Here is a 22,786-nt window from a genome sequence, read left to right on the forward strand (position 1 = left end):
AGCTGCAAGTGGAGTCAAGGGCATGAATGGTTTGGAGGAGTCTCAAGAACATATTCACAAGATTATGATCACTATGTCTTCCAAACATGTTCGAAATCTTGAAACATCACATAACAACCATTCAACACGAAGTCAAAGTCGACACTTTTAAGTGTTAATGACTTGGGATATATCTAAGTCCTACGACTAAGTGATTTGGAAATACATCCACCTTTCGACATAGGCAAGTAATTTCTTCAGAGACGATTATTGCTAGTTATCACCATATTTTGATTAGTTTTCAACAGTTACATCCTTGAAGACGCATGGAGGCAAGTTGGATCACGAAGGCCTAAGTCGTGGGATACGTGTTAGATTTATAGTGTTTAACTGTGGTCGACGATTTCCTTTGTAATAATATATAATTTAATCTTATAAATTGTAATGTGAGTTGAAAATTCTCATCAATTTCTCTTTAGAACTAAAGTACCCAAGTCACAAAGCGAAACAGTTTGTGAGACATGTGAGTCTGCGTCCACCAATTTAAAATTTATGCAAATATTTTTGTATTCAAAGCATTTACATTAAATATCATTTACTTCTTTTACTTTATTTGTCGCTTACTGCCTTTATTCAAAGTTTATCTTGCACATTCAATTTGTCGTTATCAAAACATTTAAATCCAAATCACACTCACTTTTCAGTGTAATTTATCTTTGCACAAATTGTCTTTGAGATTTTTTGAGTTAATCTTTTAAGTAAACTAAACTCGTGATTTTTTTACTAAAAACACCAGTAAACAAAAATATGGCTGTGTTCTAATTAAGTGAGATAACACTAGCGCTATAAGTCTAACTAAGACTCCAATTCTACATTCACACACTAAGCATATTAAAATTTGACACCATTTCCTTAGGGATCATGTTGAAAAAGGTGATGTTATTTTTGAATATGTGAACACTAAAAATCAACTTGTTGATATTTTAACAAAACTATTGTCCACAAAACAATTTCATAAAACACTTAGTCAATAATTTGTTGTATAGATCAGATGAATGATTTTACATTTTCTTATTGGTTTAAACTCCTTTTAAAAGATTTATTTAAAATGATAAGAGAATAAACCAAATACCCTCAAACAGTTAGAATTTGAGTGACATGAGATTTAAGTTTTACTATTTATTTTATCGTGAAATAAATATTTAATAATGATATAATTTTTTTTTGTAAGAGTGAAATTTTAGTGTTGCCTTTAAAACACATGTTATTGTACTAAGTAAGGCAAATGCAAATATTGTGTTAATGGTAATAAGAGATTAGCGATGTAATTGGACTTCTACTCTTTCTAAATTAGTCTTCCAATCTTTGTGATATATTACTTAAAGAAGGTAAAAATTAACATGTTCCTTAAGTGGGGTAAAACACATAACAATCATATAAGAGAGATGTAAAATTATGTTAACATTTTTATCGACTTCGTCGGACAATTCAACATCCTTAGTCCTTTTTATTGGTGAGTGATTAGTCTTTTAACGTTTCATGTAGTATCTTAATTTTATCTTCGTTTTAATTTCTCGCCTTCATTTATAGCCCATGTATTATAATCAACTTAGTCTTTTAATCTTGACTTTTAATTTTGAAATTAATATTAAAAGATAAAAATTCTCCAAATATGTATAAGATTGAAATTTTTAAAATAATAAAACATTTTGTGGTATGTACATTTACATTATCATGTGTATAAAATGTAAGGGATATCATATCCTTTTAATTCATATTTACGTTGATGATATCATATTTGGTTTTATTAATAAAGATTTGTGTAGAGAATTTTATAGTGTCATGTAGAGAAAATTTGAGATTTCCTTCATGAGAAAGCTCAACTATGTATTGGGATTACAAATCAAACAAATGGAGAGTTACACTTTTTTTAAGTCAGACAAAGTATTGCTTGGAATTACTCAAAAAGTATGATAAGAAGACAAAACCATATCAACACCAATGGCTATAAACGTATTAACTGATAAAGATGAAAATGGTTTGGAAATAAAGATCACCAAGTATCAAGGTATAATAGGATTTCCGCTTTATTTAGCAGCAAATATACCTCATTATGTTTAGAGTGGTATATGTGCGCTCGATTTCAACCGTCACCGAGAGAATCCCACTTTAAGATCGTCAAATTTTTTAGGTATCTCAAGGGAACCTCTAATCATGGTCGTTGATTTCCGAAAGGTAGCGAGTGTGGCTTAGTAATTTTTTTAGATTCTGGTTACGTGAGGTGCAAATCAGATAGGAAAAACACTAGGGATACATGTCACATATCTGGATATGTAGTCACTGATAAATGTTGAGTACAAGTTTAATGGTTAAAGTAACAACTACTAGATTACGCTTTAAAACACACTTGTGTTCCAATTAAGTGAGATAACACTAGCGCTATAAGCCTAACTAAGACTCCTGTTCTATATTCACACACTAAGCATATTGAAATTTGACATCATTTTTTTAGGGATCATGTTGAAAAAGGCGATGTTATTTTTTAATATGTGAACACTAAAAATCAGCTTGCTGATATTTTAACAAAACTGTTGCCCGCAAAACATTTTCAGAAAATTTGTAGGGAATTGGGGATCCTTGATCCTTCTTGGTTTGAATAATAATTGATTCTATTTATCATTTGGTTTTTCTATATATTTTATTATGCACTAACAATTTCTTTTATGTTTGAAAACACTTAGTCAATAATTTGTTGTATGGATCAGATGAATGATTTTATATTTTTTTATTGGTTTAAACTCCTTTTAAAAAATTTATTTAAAATGATAGGAGAATGAACCGGCTAGCCTCAAACAGTTAAAATTTGAGTGACATGAGATTTAAGTTTAATTATTTTATTTTATTGTAAAATAAATATTTAATAATGATATAACAAAAAACTTGTAAGAGTGAAATGTTTAAAATAATTACAAGAACCAATCATGTAATTCATTATTTAAAAAATAAATAACTTTATAGTGACTATTTAATTTAAAAATTGTGTTGTTTAAAGAATAAATAGTTTTCTAGTGATTTAAAAAAAAAGTTGGAGCATGTAACTATTTGTACAAAGTTAGAAATAAGATAGGATACATTTTGTATGATGACATTATCATCTGGCGTAAAACAATAGTATGATAATAGTGCATTTGGGTTTCCAAGCAGTTTTAATAGTGATAATAATTAGCGCACTAATCGGCATTCAACAGAGTCGCTTTGGCCGAGTGGTTAAGGCGTGTGCCTGCTAAGTACATGGGTTTTCCCCGCGAGAGTTAGAATCTCTCAGGCGACGTATTCTGTTTTTTAAATAATTAATTTGTCATTATTTGTACGGTCTTCTTTTCAATTTCTCGCTCGCTCTAATCAATTATTCCGGCAAGTTATAATATTTATTTCTTCTCTTTTTCTTTTCTTTTTTGTTTTTAATTTCAAATCTCATTTTATTTTTATTTATAAACTCTCCCTTATCAAATATATAATATAATTTATCACAATATATATATATATATATATATATATATATATATATATATATATATATATATATATATATATATCAACCTTTTCTTTTAATCATTTCTCACTTGTATTTTTTTTACTTTGAAGATAATATGTGTCAAGAACATCAAAGCAAATTCAAGTCATTATTCAATAATTAAAGACTCCAAACTCAAATTAAAAGAAACTCATTCAAAATCTACTATCAAAAGTGGAAAAAGAATAACTACAACATCTCATTGATATAATAGAATATGTGTATTATTTGTCTCACATATTTTTAACCATAGTGCTTTGAGAAACATTTTTGAGTTAAGTGATGAAGTTGTTCTGGAAAAGGGCATTATTGGAATTTGTTTGAAGTTCCACATTGCTTAGATTCTCTGACTGTTCGGTGTATAAATATATGAGGGAAACTTCGACACGCCTTAGGGAGTTATGACACGACTATTTCCTATTTCCTAAGGAGTCATGGCATGCCTTTGCACATGCAATTAGGGGTTGTATAAACAATATTATCAATGTCTCCCCTTAGGACGAACCCTCGTGCCACGTAAATGACATACCTTGGGAAACGTTTCATGGGGAGGGTGCCCAACGGAGGACCTATGCCACCTTATTTGGGCCCCATTATAAATATATCATTACACACTCCCTCAAAAATGATGACTTGTAAAAGACAAAGTGTTTTAAGTTTCCCTTAGTCTGAACTTTGTGGATAGGGGTGAGTCCCCTAGTTAAGGCCGAGTCCCTCAACTGAGTTGACTCCTTTAGTTAGGGGGTGAGTCCCTCAGTTGAGGGCAATTCCCTCAACTGAAGCTACTCCTTTAGTGGGAGGCAAGTCCCTTAGCTTAAGACGACTCCTTTAATGGGTGTGAGTGAAAGAGAATTGTCATCCAAGGCGCAGTGGAATTTCAAATTTCTCCTTTAATGATCCTTACGAATGGGCATGATCAGTGATAGAATCGTTACCTCTTGTGGCGATCACGGACGTTGAACGATGACAACGCCTCTACTCAGTCCACACGAACGGATCCCTTCAATCTCAGTGCTAGCTGCTATGAATGAAGGCTTTGATTGATTGAGAGAGAGAAACGAAATACAAAAGTGTTAATGCTTCTACCCAAGGGTTCTATTTATAGAACCACTTGTGTGGGCTTCAAGCTAAAAAGCCCACTTAAGTATATTTTGGCTCATATCTTATAATATGCCCAAAATCACTTAAGCGTGTGGTACCTTACCATATTTCGTATTCCACTTAAGCGTGTGGTACCTTACCATATTTCGTATTTATAAACTCTCCCTTATCAAATATATAATATAATTTATCACAATATATATATATATATATCAACCTTTTCTTTTAATCATTTCTCACTTGTATTTTTTTTACTTTGAAGATAATATGTGTCAAGAACATCAAAGCAAATTCAAGTCATTATTCAATAATTAAAGACTCCAAACTCAAATTAAAAGAAACTCATTCAAAATCTACTATCAAAAGTGGAAAAAGAATAAGTAAATCATCTCATTGATATAATAGAATATATGTACTATTTGTTTCAAAATTATAAAAAGAGGTCTTCTCATTCATTCTCTCTCTCTCTCTCTCAATTATTTTTCTTTCTCTCATATATTTTTAGCCATAACACTTTGAGAAACATTCCTGAGTTTAGTGAGGAAATTCTTCTAAGAAAGGACATTATTGTAAATTTATCAAGAGTCTCTTTTTCGCTTGAGTAAATTATTCTTTCATAGAAAGTAATTGTTTAGGTTTGGAGTTAAACTTGTATAAAACCTCTTTTTGGGATTAATGTTAATCTTCATTTGGTTCGTAAACTCCGTCACTTTAGGAAAAAATCTCCTTTTGGGTTCGTGAAGAATAATCTGTGAAAAAGTCTTCACATCGGTTCTTGAGCACATCCTTATACAAAAGCTCATTCGATTTAAGATCATCCCGATATAAATCTTGGTTCACTTAGTGCTCAACCTTGTACAAAATCGTGGTTCGGTTTGGAGGATATCAAACTCAAAACTCCAAGTTTGTTTGCATAAGATTTATTCAAGGACCATGCAATGTGAAAAGAGAAATTCAAGGAGTTCATTCAAGTTTCAATCTATTTCATTATAAAGTCATCAAGTGTTTCATTACAAATCCAAGATTACATGTCATTACATAAAAATCCAAGACTCTACACAAAAAATAGACCCTATTAACCTATAGTTGACTCTGGTCCCTCAAATCCTCAAACACCTGGGCCCTCAAATCCCCTATTGCATACACAAGACTACGCAGATTTGTTTGAATCTCTTAGGAAATCTCCTGCTGATGGTGGTGATGTTCCTGGCCCCTCAAATCCTCAAACACCTAGGATGAATCATTAATGTGGTTAGGATCACACGTTCGGGTAGCTAGGGGATGTGGTACCGGAGGTCGGTTAGGTCATCCCGGTCAACGCATTAGTCTTTTTTATTATCGTATGTAAACACATATTAATATTAATATTATTATCAATTGGTCCGATTTCGACTTTTATCTAAAATGTACATTTTTTTTCAAAAATAATTACACAACACACACAGGTGTCAGACCAATTGGCGCCTCCTTTAAAACTAAACACACATGCGCCAATTGGATTGGTAGCACTAGGTGCATAAGTCAATCCAATTGGCACCACTTCTTTAACTTAGAGATCGGACTCCAATTCATTTGACGCCACCACTTCAAAGTGGGGGGTAGTTTTGGGAATTCATCTGAAAAGTAGGTTATTTTTTTTAAGTGGTTTATTTGAGTAAAAAATTCTCATAACTCATTCAAAAGAAAATCAAATTAAAAACTCCAAATTAATTGAGAATATGTGTCCAGGACATCAAAAACAAATTCTTTAACATTTATTTTGAACAACATAGCATAATATATTGTTGCTACTGTTGTTTATCTAATATTTGTTATTTGTGTTTTTTATTGTCTGTCTGACTTCTAATTGATTTGTTATTTTCTTTGTGGCACGAGAAGGAAATTAGAAAATATTGTTAAATATACATTCTTCCTCTTAGATTTCTACCAATCGGCTGAACCTTTATATTTATGTTTTAAATGGTAATTCTCTAAGAGATTAGTGATACGAGAACGAAATTAGCCAAGACTGTTATGTTGGGGTTCATTAAAAATATACATGTTGAAGGGATCCGACATTGCTTAGTTTTGTGAATGAAGAAAGAGTATAAGGCTATATATAGGATCCAAATTCTTTGAAGTCCCACATCGCTTAGTTTTGTGAAGGAATAGGGAGTCCAAGGCTATATATATATAAGACTCTAGTTCTTCATTCCAAGATGCACCAGTCAAAAGCACTGTAAGCTTGTATTTGACTTTCTTTTTTCTCTTATGCTCTTGTATTAGAGTGTTGTGATATGTAGTTAAATATTTGTTTTGGAGGGTGTGAGTATATTGGGGCCTTGTGTTAGTTGAGGGTATAGTATGTGGTGTAACAATTTTTACATAGTGTTGTTCTTTGATTGTCATTTGACAACGGTCGTGGTTTTTTCTCTATTTTTGGAGTTTCCACGTTATGTTATGATACCTCTGTTGGAGATTTTGGGAGAGTCGGGATCACTAAGGGGACTAATGCTCCAGGACCACAAAAGATGGTGGCACCACATCTCAATCCAAAAACTTAATATGTTAGGTAAATGAGTCATCTCTCTTAAAAATCCAACATTTCACCCATTCATAGGAAATGTGAGACTTTAACCATGCACACTTGCACCCAACATTATCCCTCACAAGTGTGAGTCCCACACATCCTATAACAGGATTCAACAACAAATCTAGATCTCGCTCCCCCACCAAGCTGAAGCACAACTTTGATACCTCTATTGGGGAGTCCAGGAGAGTCAGGAACACCAATGGGACTAATGCTACCACATCTCAACCCAAAACCTTATGGTGTTAGGTAAATGTGTCATCTCTCTTATAAATCCAATATTCCACATATTCATAGGCAATGTGAGACATTAACCACTCATACATGCACCCAACATGTTAATTAGATATTCTTGCCATTCTCTCTTTCCTTATATATTTATATTTTAATTCTTTATTTCTTTTTTTATATTTTCATCTTCATATCTTTGATTTTCTTTCTTTTACTTATTTCAATGATTTATCTCTGCTAGATTTATAAATTTAACTTAAACACGTTTATAAAATCAAAGCAAGTTTCATTAAGGATGGCCACAACATGTTTGATATGTGATGATCAACTGACCATTTAGAAGGTATAGAATATAAGTCTGTAATGGACATATCTATCTCGTGTTTAAATAACTCTCATATCTAACGATCTATAGATAAGGACATACAACATCAGGTTGTTGTTTCCTCAAAAGGGAGAGTCTTTATCATGTTTATTTAGTAATCAAAGCAGTATAGTGTTTTAAGGTTGAGTAAATAGAAATTTTTGATTAACCATTCTCATCACCTTAAAACATTTACTAACAAAATAGATGAGTTTTTTTTTAGTTTTTTGTCGAAAAGGGGTGCAAATAGAATGATCAAGGGTGTAAAAAGCATGAGTGACAAAGAAAAATTAATCCCAAGATCCAAAAAGCATCAAGGAGGTTGAAGAGAAATAAGATAATTGATTAACTAATCTAATAGATGACCTGGTTCAAATTTTAAGAAAAATCAGATTTAAACTTTGTTTCCAAGTTAATCAGATCTGGATATTCATGACAAACACACGAGTTCTCCAAAAATATAAGGATCTAATCAATTAGGACCTTAATGTAATCGATTAGATGGACTATTTTAGGAAGGATTTTCTCTCATATTTTATGGGCAGAATTCTCATTGATTTGGTGCAATACACGTCCAAAATCGTTAGAAGCTTTGCTATAAATAGGTAACTCTTATCCCTTCTTTTGCATCTCATATTTTATTTTATTATTGTTTTTTTCTTCGTGTGAGTTCTACTATATTCCATAAATATCACCATCTATGGCTCAATCAAGGAGTATTCAATTGAGTTGTTCTCGAATCTACTGAGCTTTTACATGGGTTGAATTCAGAAATCGAGTGAGATTTTATACTAGGCTAATCTTGAACCAATAAAGCTTTTAATCAGGGATGAGCTCAAGAACAATTGTGAAGATTTTTATCACATTATTCTTCAAGAATGCAAAAGGAGATACTTTCTTCAATGGCAGAGTGTTAGCTGGAAAATTTCGACCACACCGAAGGGAGAAATCAGAACAATAGAGATGCAGTCGAAGGCGGTTTGACAGTCAGGAGGGACCTAAGCCAGGTCGAAGTGAAGTCGACGGAGGGGGTGATCTTGTCGAATTCGAAGAAAAATGTTCCATGATGGATATAAATTGTTGGAAGCAGAATGTGGGGAAGTTACTAGAGACGTGGGTTGACAGACTCTAGCACGTGGCACATCACGAATGCTCCACAACCTCCTAGCAGTTATTTTTTATTACTATTTAAGTAGATGTGATTTTTATTTCTAAGGGTGGCATTTGTAACATTGCAATAGGAAAACACTTGAGGTATCAAGCTATAAGAGAAAAGAGTTAACTTCCTGCAAAAATGTACACTTATTTCCACATTTATTTTCAAACCATTTAACTTATCAAGTCATTTCATTTGTTTAGTTCATTTACGTCTTTATCTTGATTTTACCTTTTTACTTTTACTTCCCCTTTTCTTGCAAACATTTTTACTTATTGCTTTATTGATCCAAACACTTTACCAACAAACATACCATCTACTCAACACATATTAGTCTAGGACTTGTAGTCGGTCCTGCAAGTAACCCTCGATAGGAAGGCTAGAGATTTTTCGCTTGTTGAGAACAAATTGGCACACTCGGTGGGACACGTTGTGTTCAGTATATGCAACTACATAGTGGCAAAATGGTATCACCATGTCCAAATAAAGAAACGTTTTTAGGAGGAGACACATTTACGTTGCAAACGACCGATGTTAGTTCTGACACTATATCTGCGGTTTCGACTGCATATAATGGACCAATTTTAATACCGCGCCAGCTTGAAACTCCAAGGTCGACGATGATGGGGACTTCAAGGCAATACATGCTCGGTTTTACAGTGCCCATGTATAGAACGATGGGAATTCCAATTGATTTTATGGCAAGTATACATAATACCAGTTCAATATTTGGCGAAACTCCATCGTCGCCATTCCCACGCTACCAGGGGTTAGGACCTTTAGAAAACCAATTTGGTCGACCCCCAAGTTTAGGATTGTCGTTTCAGTCAATCCCAACTTTCATATCAAGTTCTGTCGCAGTCATGAGACAACAGATGGATGAAAGCAATCACGAAATAGTCCACATGCTGACTAAGCAAATGGGTTCCATACTGAGACCTTTAATTCAGGATTCAACTCAGAGTTACCAATAACTGGCAACTCAAATGACCCGAATAGGGGATTTCCCAGGGGCTCCTAGAGCGCAAGTTTGTCAGACTCTCCCACCCCCACCTCGACCAGAAACCCCAGTCCGACATGAGGAGATGGTCGAAGAAACAATTGAGAAAGAATACCAGGAGGTCGAACCAATACCTAGGGTGGCCCGAAGGCCTCCCATTGTGTTAGTTAATAGAAATCAGGATCCCGATCATGTGGTCAGGCAGATTCGACAAGAGGCAGTGGCTGGAGAGCAAATTATAGTTCGTAACGGGATAAACCCAGGCCTACAGAGACCAACATATTCTTCTCCCTTACCAGATTTTATTTTACAAGCAAAATCTCCTATGGGGTGGAAGGTTCCAAAATTCACCAAATTCGCTAGAGACATCGAAGAGTCTACGGTCGAACATGTTGCCAGATATCAAACTGAAGTCGACGACATAGCAAACAATGAGAATTTTAAGTTGAAATACTTTCCAAGTTCTCTTACAAAAATGCGTTCACCTGGTTTACAACGCTACCTCAATAATCCGTCCAAACATGGACACAGTTAGAGAGGTTGTTCCATGAACAATTTTACACGGGGCAGTCCAAAATAAGTCTGAAAGAACTAGCCAGCATCAAATGAAAGACTGTTGAGTCAGTCGATCAATACCTCAATAGGTTTATACTTTTGAAGGGTAGATGCTTTACTCAAGTCCCTGAGCACGAATTAGTCGAAATAGCCACATGTGGTTTAGACTATTCTATCAGAAATAAGTTAGATACATGGAATCTAAGGGATATGGCGCAATTAGCTGATAGGGTTCGACACATCGAACTCTTGAAAGCCGAAAAGACCAAAACAGGTCAATATCATAAGGAATGGAAAGTGTCTTATATAGAAGTTGTTGAATACTTTTCTGACAATGAAGAGTTTGTCGATGAAAGCACGGTCAATGTGGCTGAACTCAAGCCTGGACTGAAGGAAAATTGCGATCCAAAATGCAACGGAAATTAAAATTTTCCTTTAGTGATCCTTACGAATGGGCATGATCAGTGATAGAAATCATTACCTCTTATAGAGATTGAAACCTTTGATGCAGATCTAAGGAGTGATCACGAGTGTTGAATGGTGGCAATGCCTCTACTCAGTCCACACGAATGGATTCCTTTAGTCTCCATGCTAGCTGCTACGAATGAAGGCTTTGAGTGAGAGACAAAAACAAATTTTCATCAAGTCAAATGCTTATGCACAAGGGTTCTATTTATAGAACCACTTGTGTGGGTTGCAAGCTAAAAATCTCACTTAAGTGTATGTGGCCCATATATTATGGTATACCGAAAATCACTTAAGTGCGTGGTACCTTACCACATTTCCTATTCTACTTAAGTGCACCGTACCTTACGATGTTCTACAATTCACTTAAGTGCATCGTACCTTACGTTGTTCCTTATTTACTTTATCTCTCATCGGTCCGCTCTTTTGTGTGTGACCCTGTAGGTTTTCATGACATTGACAATTATATTAAATCACGTATTTAACGTAATAAAGAGTGAGCGGTATCTAGCAACACATCTCTGCTACCCAAGACACGAAAATGTCATGTGATATGACAAATCCTTTTTTGTGATAATACTTTTATGTACAATTACCCTTTTTTCCCTTATGTCTATATTGAACACAAGGCATATACTATGTCATCCTTGTCCAGTTCAATATTGGGCCCTTAGACATTTATCCGGTTATGCAGGATGGGCAAATTACATCTAGGTCACTCATGTCCCTCAACATGCTTCGTGGAGTACCCATCAATTGTCTTTATGGTCATCCGATTATGGACAATGTTTGATCAACAATAAAGCACTCGACTCTACATCTAGGGTCCATAATAGTTTCAGGTCGAAGGGTGGTATACACCACTATCACCATTAGAATAACTTATGACACTTTGCATAACATTCAATGTAGTATTCTCATAGCGGGTCAATCCAATATAAATATTACTCCTAATATTCATACCTATGTTTAAGACTTAATAACTCCTTATCAATGATTCATGAGATGTGATCATCAGTCTATATACATAATAGTAATAATGCTTTAAAGTTATCCCACTTCACAATAAAGCTCGACTACTCATACTTTAAGAATACTGTCTTTATATTTAATGTGATCTCATGATTACGTCACACTTGATACATTAAATGGACTAGCTATTCTAGAGACTTTACTAAACAAACATAATAAAGAAAAAACCTTTTATTATTAACAAATAATTCGATACAAGTAAAAAAAGTATTTACCTCTAGGGCTTACACCAACAATATCCCACTAACACTAGAGCCAATCAGGCATACCCCTAATACCCATAGATCTAGTATGGCCATCATGCTTCAGTTGCGCAGGAGGCTTTGTTAGGGGGTCATCAATATTGTCAAGTGTAGGTACTCTGTATATTTTCACATCTCCTCTATCTATTATCTCTCGAATGAGGTGATAACGCCTAAGTATGTGTTTGGATCGTTGGTGAGATCTAGGCTCCTTAGCTTGTGCGATAGCACCATTATTATCACAATAGAGATCATTGGGATCCACAATTCTAGGAACTATGCCAAGTTCGCTAATGAAGTTTTTGATCCAAACAACTTTCTTTGCTGCACTTGAGGCAACAATATACTCAACCTTGGTTGTAGAATCAACAACTGTATCTTGCTTTGAACTTTTCCAGCTCACAACGCTGCCGTTTAAGCAGAACACATAACTAAATTGTGATCTAAAGTCATCCTTATCTGTCTGGAGGCTAGCATCGGTGTATCAATTACATCAAGCTCTTCCTGACCTCCATATATCAAGAATGAGTCCTTAGTCCTTCTCAAATACTTAAGGATATTCTTGACAGCTACCCAATGTGCATCACCGGGATCAGATTAGTACCTACTCGTTGCACTTAAAGCATACTAGACATCTGGTCGAGTACATAACATGGCATATATGATAGGTCCTATTGCAGATGCATATGAAATCTTATTCATGTGATCCCTTTCTTCCTTAGTTGAAGAGGATTGTGTTTTTGATAGACACAAGCCATGTTGCATAGGTATGAATCCTTTCTTTGAATCATGCATATTAAACCATCTTGATCCATGAGTAATACATCACCTTGATAAGTTATGAGATATCCATATCTCTCAGGTAAGTGATGTATCCTGCTTGACCTACGTTGGTCTTGTTCTACTTGTGCAGGTTGCTCTTCCACAACTACTTGTGTTTCCTGCTCTAATTCCTCCATAGGTGTATAAATGCTTTGTGATTCTTGAATTTCTTCAAGCTCTACTTTCCTCCCACTGATTTCTTTGGAAATAAAATCCGTTTCTAGGAAAACTCCAGTTCGAGCGACAAACACTTTTCCCTCAGAAGGATTGTAGAAGTAATACCCTTTTGTTTCTTTAGGATACCCCACAAATAAGCATTTGTTAGATTTGGGCTCAAGCTTAGTTGAAACTTTTTGTTTCATATAAACTTCGCAACCCTAAATCTTCATCTAAGACATATGTGGTTTCTTACCACTCCATGTCTCATATGGTGTCTCCTCAACCTTTTTGGATGGAACACAGTTAAGTGTGTAAGCTTCTGTCAATAGTCCATGTCCCCAAAAGGAGTTTGTAAGATCGACGTGACTCATCATGGATCGGACCATGTCTAACAAGTTTCAATTTCTTCTCTCAGATACACTGTTCCATTAGGGTGTTCCAGGAGGAGTAGGTTGGGATAGAATCCCATACTCTTTCAGATTGTCATCAAACTCTAGTCTTAAATATTCACCACCTCAATCTGATCGAAGAGTTTTAATATTCTTACCTAGTTGATTTTTTACTTCATTCTTGAATTCCTTGAACTTTTCAAAGGGCTCTGATTTGTGTTTCATTAAAAACACATATCCATATCTAACAAAATCATCAGTAAATATGATGAAGTACTGAAAACCTTCTCTGGTTGGTATGTTCAGTGGTCCACATACTCCAGTATGTATGAGGGCCAAAAGATCATTAGTTCTTTCACCTTTTCTTATGAATGGAGAATTTGTCATCTTTTTAATTAAACAAGATCTTCATGTCTCATATGATTCATAATCAAAAGAGTCCAAGAGTCCATCTTTATGGAGTTTGGAAATACGTTTCTCATTTATGTGGCCTAATCGACAATGCCAAAGATAAGTTGGATTTAACTCATTAGGTTTCATCCTTTTATTATTAATGTTATAAAAAGAAATTTCAAGATCAAGGACATATAGTCCATTGTTCATTTGTGCAATAACATAGAATATATCATTCAAATAAATGGAGTAACAATTTTTCTTTATTATGAATGAAAAACCAAACTTGTCCAAACAAGAAACGAAAATAATATTCCTGCTAATTGCAAGTACATAATAACAGTTCTCTAACTGAATTATTAAACCATTAAGTAAAGTCAATACATAAGTTCCTAGGGCTAAAGAAACAACCTTTTCTCCATTGCCAACTCGTAGGTCAACTTCACCTTTTACCAAATCTCTACTCCTTTTTAGCCCCTGCGCATTGGTAAAAATGTGAGAACCACATCCAGTATCTATTACCCATGATGCAGAAGTAGATAGATTAATTTCAATAAAAAAAATACCTGAAGTTGAAGTCTCTACTCCATTCTTCTTATCTTCTAGGTACTTTGGGTAGTTTCTCTTCCAGTGTCTGGTTTTACCGCAATGGAAGCAAGTGCCATCCTTTGTTATGCCTCTACTAGTCTTCAAAGCAGAAGCAGTGGGTTTGGGTTTGGAAACTTCCTTGTCATTCCCTTTACCACTCTTATTGGTGGGACTTTTGTTATGTTTCTTTCCATTTCCGATCATCAGCAGTTCTTAACATGCCTAGCAGTTCAGGAAGAGTTTTTTTTTCCATATCATTAATGTTGAAATTAAAGACAAACTGATTGAATCTCTCTGGCAATGATTGCAAGATCAAATCAGTCGCAAATTCCTTTCCGAGGGGAAAACCAAACCTCTAAAGGTTCTCCACATACCCAATCATCTTGAGCATATGGGGACCTACAAGGGCTTACTCATCTAACTTGCCTTGAAAAAGGGCTTTTGCAACTCCATCATGTTGCTTTTGCAACTCCGAGTTCATGGTAGCTAGCATGAGGCAAGCAACTTCATTAGCATCAACGACATGCTTCTTATAAGCATCTATTTCTGCCTTAGGTGCATAACTAGGAGGTTCCTCTTCAGGAATAGATTCCTTCAAGATATACAACTTTTTATCATGCTTAAGGACAATCCTCAGATTTCGGTGCCAATTTAGAAAATTTGTCCCAGACAATTTTTCTTTATCAAAGATTGATCGCAAAATGTTGTTAGAGGTGATTGTTGTCATGGTAATCTACATGAAAAATATGGAAATATAAGTATCATTAAAAGAACATATTCAATTAGGCCTTTAATTAAATATGCTCCCACTATTTTACTTAAAACAAATGACCCTCACCATTTGATTTGGAAAATCCCGTTGGAGGATTTTCTACTGGGTCGAGATCCACATTTAACTTTGTTTTAAGTCCGCGTTTGCGGATTACACAAAACTAGATTATTTAGGTAGAAACTCCTTCCAATTGTATCTAATACAACTCTCAAATGTTTTAGTTGGGTGAATAACTCCTTATTCCAATCATCATATGGATCATTTCCAACTCTTGATTCTAAACGTATATAATATTATTATAATTGATTTAGTTAAGTTTGACCCATTGTTTTAGCAATTGGATATTAGAATTATCCCTTCGCACCTTACTAATATAGAACATGCACCTCGCGTAGGCGAAACCTACATTATTTGATACTAGTCTTGATGAATGTTAAAACTTAGAAAGCATAAACTTAATATTTAATTTAAGGGAATTTGCAATTATTTTGATCTCACCAGCTTATTTATCATATAAATCGTCTCCCACATGCATCAACATACATTCACATTGTCATACCCCAAAATTTGCCCGTTAATCTTACAAAACACTTTTCGAAGCACTCCAACTCATTTTTCAAGGGATTGACCTTAAAAGAACAAAGACCCAGCTCACGAGTGGCCCAATCCAGAAAATGGCCCAAACTGGCCTGCTCGCTAGGCGAGCAACTCCTTCGCCTAGCGAACCCTTCGCTACACGCTCGCCTAGCGAAGCTTGCGAATATCAGAATTTTTGGGCTTCATTCTGAGCCCATTAGGTCACCACAATCACTATAAATACCGACACTTCAGTCACGAAAATGGACAGACGAAGACGGACAGAAACCCTGGCATAGAAACCCTGGAGACTAACTCAGAGAATTCCGAGTAAAGAAACCCTGAAGGCCGCTCATCCGCACCGAAGTTACCTCCGCCCAACTCCATCCGATACCAAGAGTGGTCAGTCCCTTCAACATCGCAGCTCAGTTACAAACAGGTTTGCGCATCATTGCTGTTTTATGCTTTTAATCGGTAATCTCTACATACATAAGGCATCATGATTAAATTTTCGGATATGTAATTTGATTTCACATGTGAATTTAAGTATGCCTGAATATCCTGAATGTTTGCCCATGCTATTCCTGTAATTAAATGCCATAAAGTTCAGGTTGCCGGAGATCATGCTGCTATCAAACTCAAAACCCGTAGCAGCTCGCTAGCACATCGCTAAGCGAGCCTGTAGCGAGCACTCGCTAAGCCTTCGCTAGGCGAAGCAGGAGCGAACGGGACAGTGGCTGTTTTGTTTCTTTTCTGTTCTGCCTTATGTTTATCTAATCAAGATTTATTATAATTCTGCATTATTTGGCCTGACTTTATGACTGTTGTGTTTATTTTGTGGTGCAATTTTCAATTGTACTTTATCTCGATGTTCTAACCCGTGTGCTGAATTGTGTAAAGGCTTACATATTCCCGAGGAAACGGCCGGCTAGGTATTCCACTTTATGTGTGGGATACCCTTATGGAGATGGATTATGAATTACTTAATTTTAATGTGGAGATTCATCCTAAACTACCTAGCTGATTTTAATGTATTGATTTCATCGATTTTAATGTGGACCTAATTACTTAATCGATTACGGCTATCTAATTAATTGTAAAACTTTGCCTTTAAATATGCGATCTTGGACCTCTCTTTGTTGCCTTACGATATTACGGCATTATGGTCATGTCTCGCGAATGTGGGGATACACTTAGCAAAGACCCTTCGGTTAAATCATCATGTCCCTATAAGATTAATCATAGTCCCTCGGATGTTGCCTTCGAATACATGATTTTGTCCCTCGATGACCCTTCGTTGTAGCCTACGGTTAAATGATGATCGTCCCTTCGAATGCTAAGGTATCCTTACAAATGTTGCCTTTAATGACCAATCGATGACCCTACGATGACCCTTTTACATCCAAGGGATAAAACTACTTACTTCTCAATAGTAAGGACAGTTTTACCCTCATAAGGATAGGAAATGCCCATAAAGACCTCGGGTATGCATAACTCTTAATTGCTGGCTCACAACCTAAAACATTTTTCATACTTCACACTTTGCAATTACTAGAAAATCACCACTTGGTATACATTCGTACTAGAATCATTGCCAAGTTATATTTTTCTAAACCGCTTTCAAAATTAAACGAGATAAATACTTTGTATACATTCGTACAAGAATCATTACAAAGTTAAACTCTCTTTTCAAAACATTTTTTAAGCAATTCACAACCACTTTTTTCAGACAAACATAAGTGATCAAGCAATTAAGAGCCCATGGATAACCATGGATACAAAGGGTGCTAACACCTTCCCTTTGTATAATGTACCTCCCGAACCCAAAATCTAATTAAGGTCTTTCCTGTTCTTTTCCACCTTTCCTTATTGGATAAAAGAAAAGTCGGTGGCGACTCTTGCTATCCGCGACATTTGCTTTCCAAAGCAAAACACAGAAAGTCAGTTCACCGTATGACAGAACTGGCGACTCTGCTGGGGAACATAAAGAGAGGTTACCTTAAAAACAAGATCACTTATTTAAATTGTCTGATTTACTTTTAAGGGATTGCTTGGGTATTTCATGCTTGAGTGAAAGATCCTACACCCGGATCTAGTGTACCTTAGGTAAGTAGCAATAGATCATCGCGACTATCCGGCGTATACTGGAATGGTCAAAATGATGGCTACGGTTAATGTGACACTTTGGATGTCCTGATGTTCCTCATGTTTACTTGAGGAAAAATTTGGCTTCCGTGTGGTGTCATCAAAGCATTAACCAGACCTTTAGAACCCTAATTGACTCATCCTAGCCATTAGAAAGTAGTGAGATAACCGACTTCGGTTCCGACTGGGGTTGGTTGAGACTCGATACTACACTCTTTGAGATTGGACTTTAGGGAAGCTCCGGTCAACCACTTGGTGTTGCACTGAAGTGGACTTAAAGGAAGGTCAATGATTTGAGATCCTTCTAGAACCCGGTTACTATTCTAGGACAGGTTGAACCAACCAAACTTCAGTGGGGAGGGTACTTACCTATGGAACTCATGCAAACCTTAAAAACTTAGGAATGATGGTTGTGTGACTTGCTTGTGCTTGTTATTTACTTAACATCATAACATCATAACATCATGACATCATGACATCATGGCATTATACTAACCATTTCAAGGACTCTAAACATTGAAAACATTTCATACATTGCATAGCATAACATTGCATAACAGGTACTCTAAAGGGATCAATGTTCTCACGATCTTCCTATTGCAAACAGAAAAATGGACCTCGAACAAACTGTCAAAGATCTCCAGGCTCAGAATGCTCAATTCCAGGAGATGATCTTGAACTTATCCAAGGGGCAGGAGGAACTGAAGGCTCTCTTGCTCGAGAAAAAGAAAGACAAGAAACCTATGAGTTACATTAACCCGGGAAGACGGCTTAAAGGACAGGTTACAGGAGTCAAGATTAGAATTCCGAAGGATCAAGAAGAGAGGACAGATTCAGAAGATGAGAATGCTGATCCTTTCGACCATGAGGACGACGACGAAGATTATGCAAATGAACAGTACTCTCCAAAAGATGATAAGTATACGTTGCTGGAAGAACGTATGCTAGCTATGGAGGGTCAGAAGGCGCCCGGTCTGGATTTCGAAAGCTTGGGACTAGTCTCTGATGTGGTCATTCCCCGCAAATTCAAGGTCCCCGCTTTCACTAAGTACGATGGGGCATCTTGTCCTCAGATGCATCTGAGAGCTTATGTGAGAAAGATTCAGCCGTATACCACTGATAGGAAACTATGGATCCATTTCTTCCAAGAGAGTCTGTCTGGCACACAGTTAGAATGGTACTATCAGCTCGAGAGCTCTGACATCCACACCTGGACTGACTTAGCGACAACTTTCTACAAGCATTACCAGTATAATTCTGAATTAGCACCTACTCGGCTACAGTTGCAGAATATGACTATGGGATCTAAAGAAAGCTTCAAAGAATATGCTCAGAAAGTGAGAGATTTGGCTGGCAGAGTCAAACCCCCCATGACTGATCGAGAATTAGTGGACATGTTCATGAGCACACTGACTGGCCCATTCTACAGCCATCTATTGAGAAGTTCCTCATCGGGTTTCACTGAACTTATATTAACAGGTGAGCATGTTGAACGCGGCATTCGAAGTGGAAAGATACAGGCGGCTACCTCTGATCCTCCGGAGACTCCTAATGACATCACTGCCCCTCTGCCTAACCATGACGAGACTGTCAATGCTGTGGAAGATGCTGATAACGATTGTGACTTGGATAGTTGGATTTTCCTAACAATTGGTGACGGACTCAGTAATTGGAAGGCTGAAGACACTATCCTGATTTCCTTTAGTCAGGAGTAATTGTTATTGCTTATTTTAATGTATCAAATTTGGTTAAATGTTTTGTCATTTTTATAAGCATATTCACATTCAATAAATCAATGGACCTTTTTGCATTCAAATATTGCGCTCTTTATCTTTCCTGTCATCTTTCGAATAAGCTATGTTTTCTTGCACACACTCACGTAACAATTTGCCAATCCATATCCACTCTGAATCTTGTTGGTAATAACTCTGCTACTGTTCATTATGACTTTGAAAATCCGATCTACCAAGCCGAGGATGGAAGTGAGGAAGATTGTGAAAGTACCTGGAAAACTTGCCAGACTGGTACTGCAAGAAGAAAAGACCATACAGCCGCATGAGGAATCAACTGAATCTGGGTACTGAAGTAGACAAGAAAATTACTGAGGAAAAATCAAGAGATAATATGGAATGATGAATGTCAAGAAGCTTTTGACAAAATCAAGAAATATCTCAAAGAACCTCCAATTCTGATGCCACCAGTTGAAGGAAGACCTCTAATCATGTATTTGACCGTGTTAGAAAATTCAATAGGGTGTGTGTTGGGGCAACATGACGAGTCTGGTCGAAAAGAGCATGCAATATACCACCTTAGCAAAAGGTACCGACTGTGAAACAAGATACTCACAGCTCGAGAAAGCTTGCTGTGCTTTGGCTTGGGCTGCTCGCCGACTAAGACAGTATATGTTGAATCATACCACTTTATTGATTTCTAAGATGGGTCTTATCTTATATACATCTGAGAAACCTGCTCTCTCTGGAAGAACAACAAGATGATTACTGAACTCTGCACGCAGTTCAAAATAAAACACCATAACTCTTCTCCGTACCGGCCAAAGATGAACGGCGCCGTGGAGGCTGCTAATAAAAACATTAAGAAGATTATACAAAAGATGACAGTAACATACAAAGACTGGCATGAGATGTTACCCTTTGCTCTTCATGGTTATTGCACTTCGGTACGCACTTCGACAGGGGCAACTCCTTTCTCTTTAGCCTACGGAATGGAAGCCGTCTTACCGGTGGAAGTTCAGATTCCCTCTCTAAGAATCATGAAAGAGACAGGTTTAGACGAGGATGAATGGATTCAAACTCGACTCGATCAGATAAACTTGATTGATGAAAAGAGACTTGTGGTTGTTTGTCATGGGAAAATATATCAGAAGCGCATGACCCAGGCATTCAACAAAAAGGTCAAGAGACAGGTGTATCAAATCGGCGACTTGGTGATCAAGCGTATCATTCTACCACAAAGTGATCCCAGAGGCAAATGGACCCCCACATACGAAGGGCCATTTGTAGTTAAGAAGATATTCTCTGGTGGAGCCATGTTACTTGCTACAATGGATGGCGAAGACTTCCCACATCCCGTGAACGCAGACATAGTCAAAAAATACTACGCATAAAAGAGACCCGCTAGGTCGACGTATCTAGGCAAAAGTAAGGGCATCCTGGCGAACCAAAAGGGTTCGGGCAAAAATTAGGGATAAACATATAAAAATGTACACCCGGCAAGTCGAAAACCTGAAAAGGCGGCTTGGGCAAAAAGGGGTATCCTGGTGGACTGAAAACCTGAAAAGGCGGTCCAGGCAAAAATTAGGGATTAAAAGCGTATGACTATGTCCCGTTCTCAGACAGCTTCATCCAAGTTCAAGGGACTGAACAAGCCAATCACTTCTATCCGACAGCAGGAGATGAGATGCTTGAAGACATAATGACAGTAGCGGAATTAAAATCAATAGGACTTTTTCTTCATAGCTTTTTCTTTATGTTCTCGACAATTTCCTCTTACTAGGATTTCTGTCTCTTTGTATACAAATTGCCTGTTTATAGGCCCTCTTTCAAACTCAATACAATTTTATTTCCAAAAAGATCCTTTTGTTTTACTTTTTCTGTTTTGTTTGCATAAACGTCCATTGATTTAATTTGAATTGATATGTGCATTTGAATATGATCGATGTGTACCAAAAATGCATGAAATAGAAATAGCGATTACTACAAGACTTCAGGATCGAGAAGAAGGTCTAACCATGCTTTCCAATGAATCCGTTGCTAGTTCTATTTCCCAGCATAAGCCAGTTATTCCCCAGAAGCAATTGGCATTACTAGAGAAATTGGTCATCTCTTCCCCCCCCCCCCCAGCCAGGCTTCTGTTAACTATTTCTACCATCAGACAGAAATCAAGTATCCCTAGATGAGAAGGGGTCATCAATACAAGTATCTCCAACCAGAAGAGGGGGATTTATTTTCCCCAGGGGGTCGCCAGAAAAAAAAAAAAAAACTTTTCAGACACATAATTCATTCATTACATCATTTCACAGCATCCACATGCATACATTGTTCGCATTTATTTTCATAAACATAAAATATCTCATGCATCATGACATGGCATGAGACTAACTTTGTTTTTCAAGTTAATTATCCTCCTGATACAGTCAAAACAAAGGTCCATTCAGACGGACATCTTTATCAATTACATTCAGGATTCAACTACATCTCTCAGATATAATCCATATGAACATTCATTATGACAAACACTCTGATATCCTCCCAATGATGGCATCTTTAAGCCCATCCCAGACATTTACTGCAAATACAACAAATATCTTCAGATACAGCCTAACGTACGGCTCATTCTGCAACTCCAATACGGTCTAACGTACGACCCATTTGGATCTTCAAACCCTCAGATACTGCCTAGCGTACGGTACATTCCGAGGTGTAGTCTAGCGTACGACTACTTTCTTATTCAGATACGGCCTAACGTACGGCTCATTCTGCAACTCCAATACGGTCTAACGTACGACCTATTTGGATCTTCAACTCAGATGCGATCTAACGTACGATCCATTCTGACCTTCAACAACTCCAATACGGTCTAACGTACGACCCATTTGGATCTTCAACTCAGATGCGATCTAACGTACGATCCATTCTGACCTTCAACAACTCCAAT

At 36.5% G+C, this 22,786-nt stretch overlaps 1 non-coding gene across 1 annotated transcript; it reads left to right on the forward strand.

The window, feature by feature from the left end:
• The first annotated feature begins 3,228 nt into the window (after positions 1 to 3,228).
• TRNAS-GCU (transfer RNA serine (anticodon GCU)) lies at positions 3,229 to 3,310 on the forward strand. The gene has a single exon. It is a non-coding gene; the product is annotated as a tRNA-Ser (tRNA).
• The last annotated feature ends 19,476 nt before the right edge of the window (positions 3,311 to 22,786 follow it).

Source organism: Lathyrus oleraceus, chromosome 7 (assembly GCF_024323335.1).
Source record: "Lathyrus oleraceus cultivar Zhongwan6 chromosome 7, CAAS_Psat_ZW6_1.0, whole genome shotgun sequence".
In the NCBI taxonomy this organism is placed as follows: domain Eukaryota; kingdom Viridiplantae; phylum Streptophyta; class Magnoliopsida; order Fabales; family Fabaceae; genus Lathyrus; species Lathyrus oleraceus.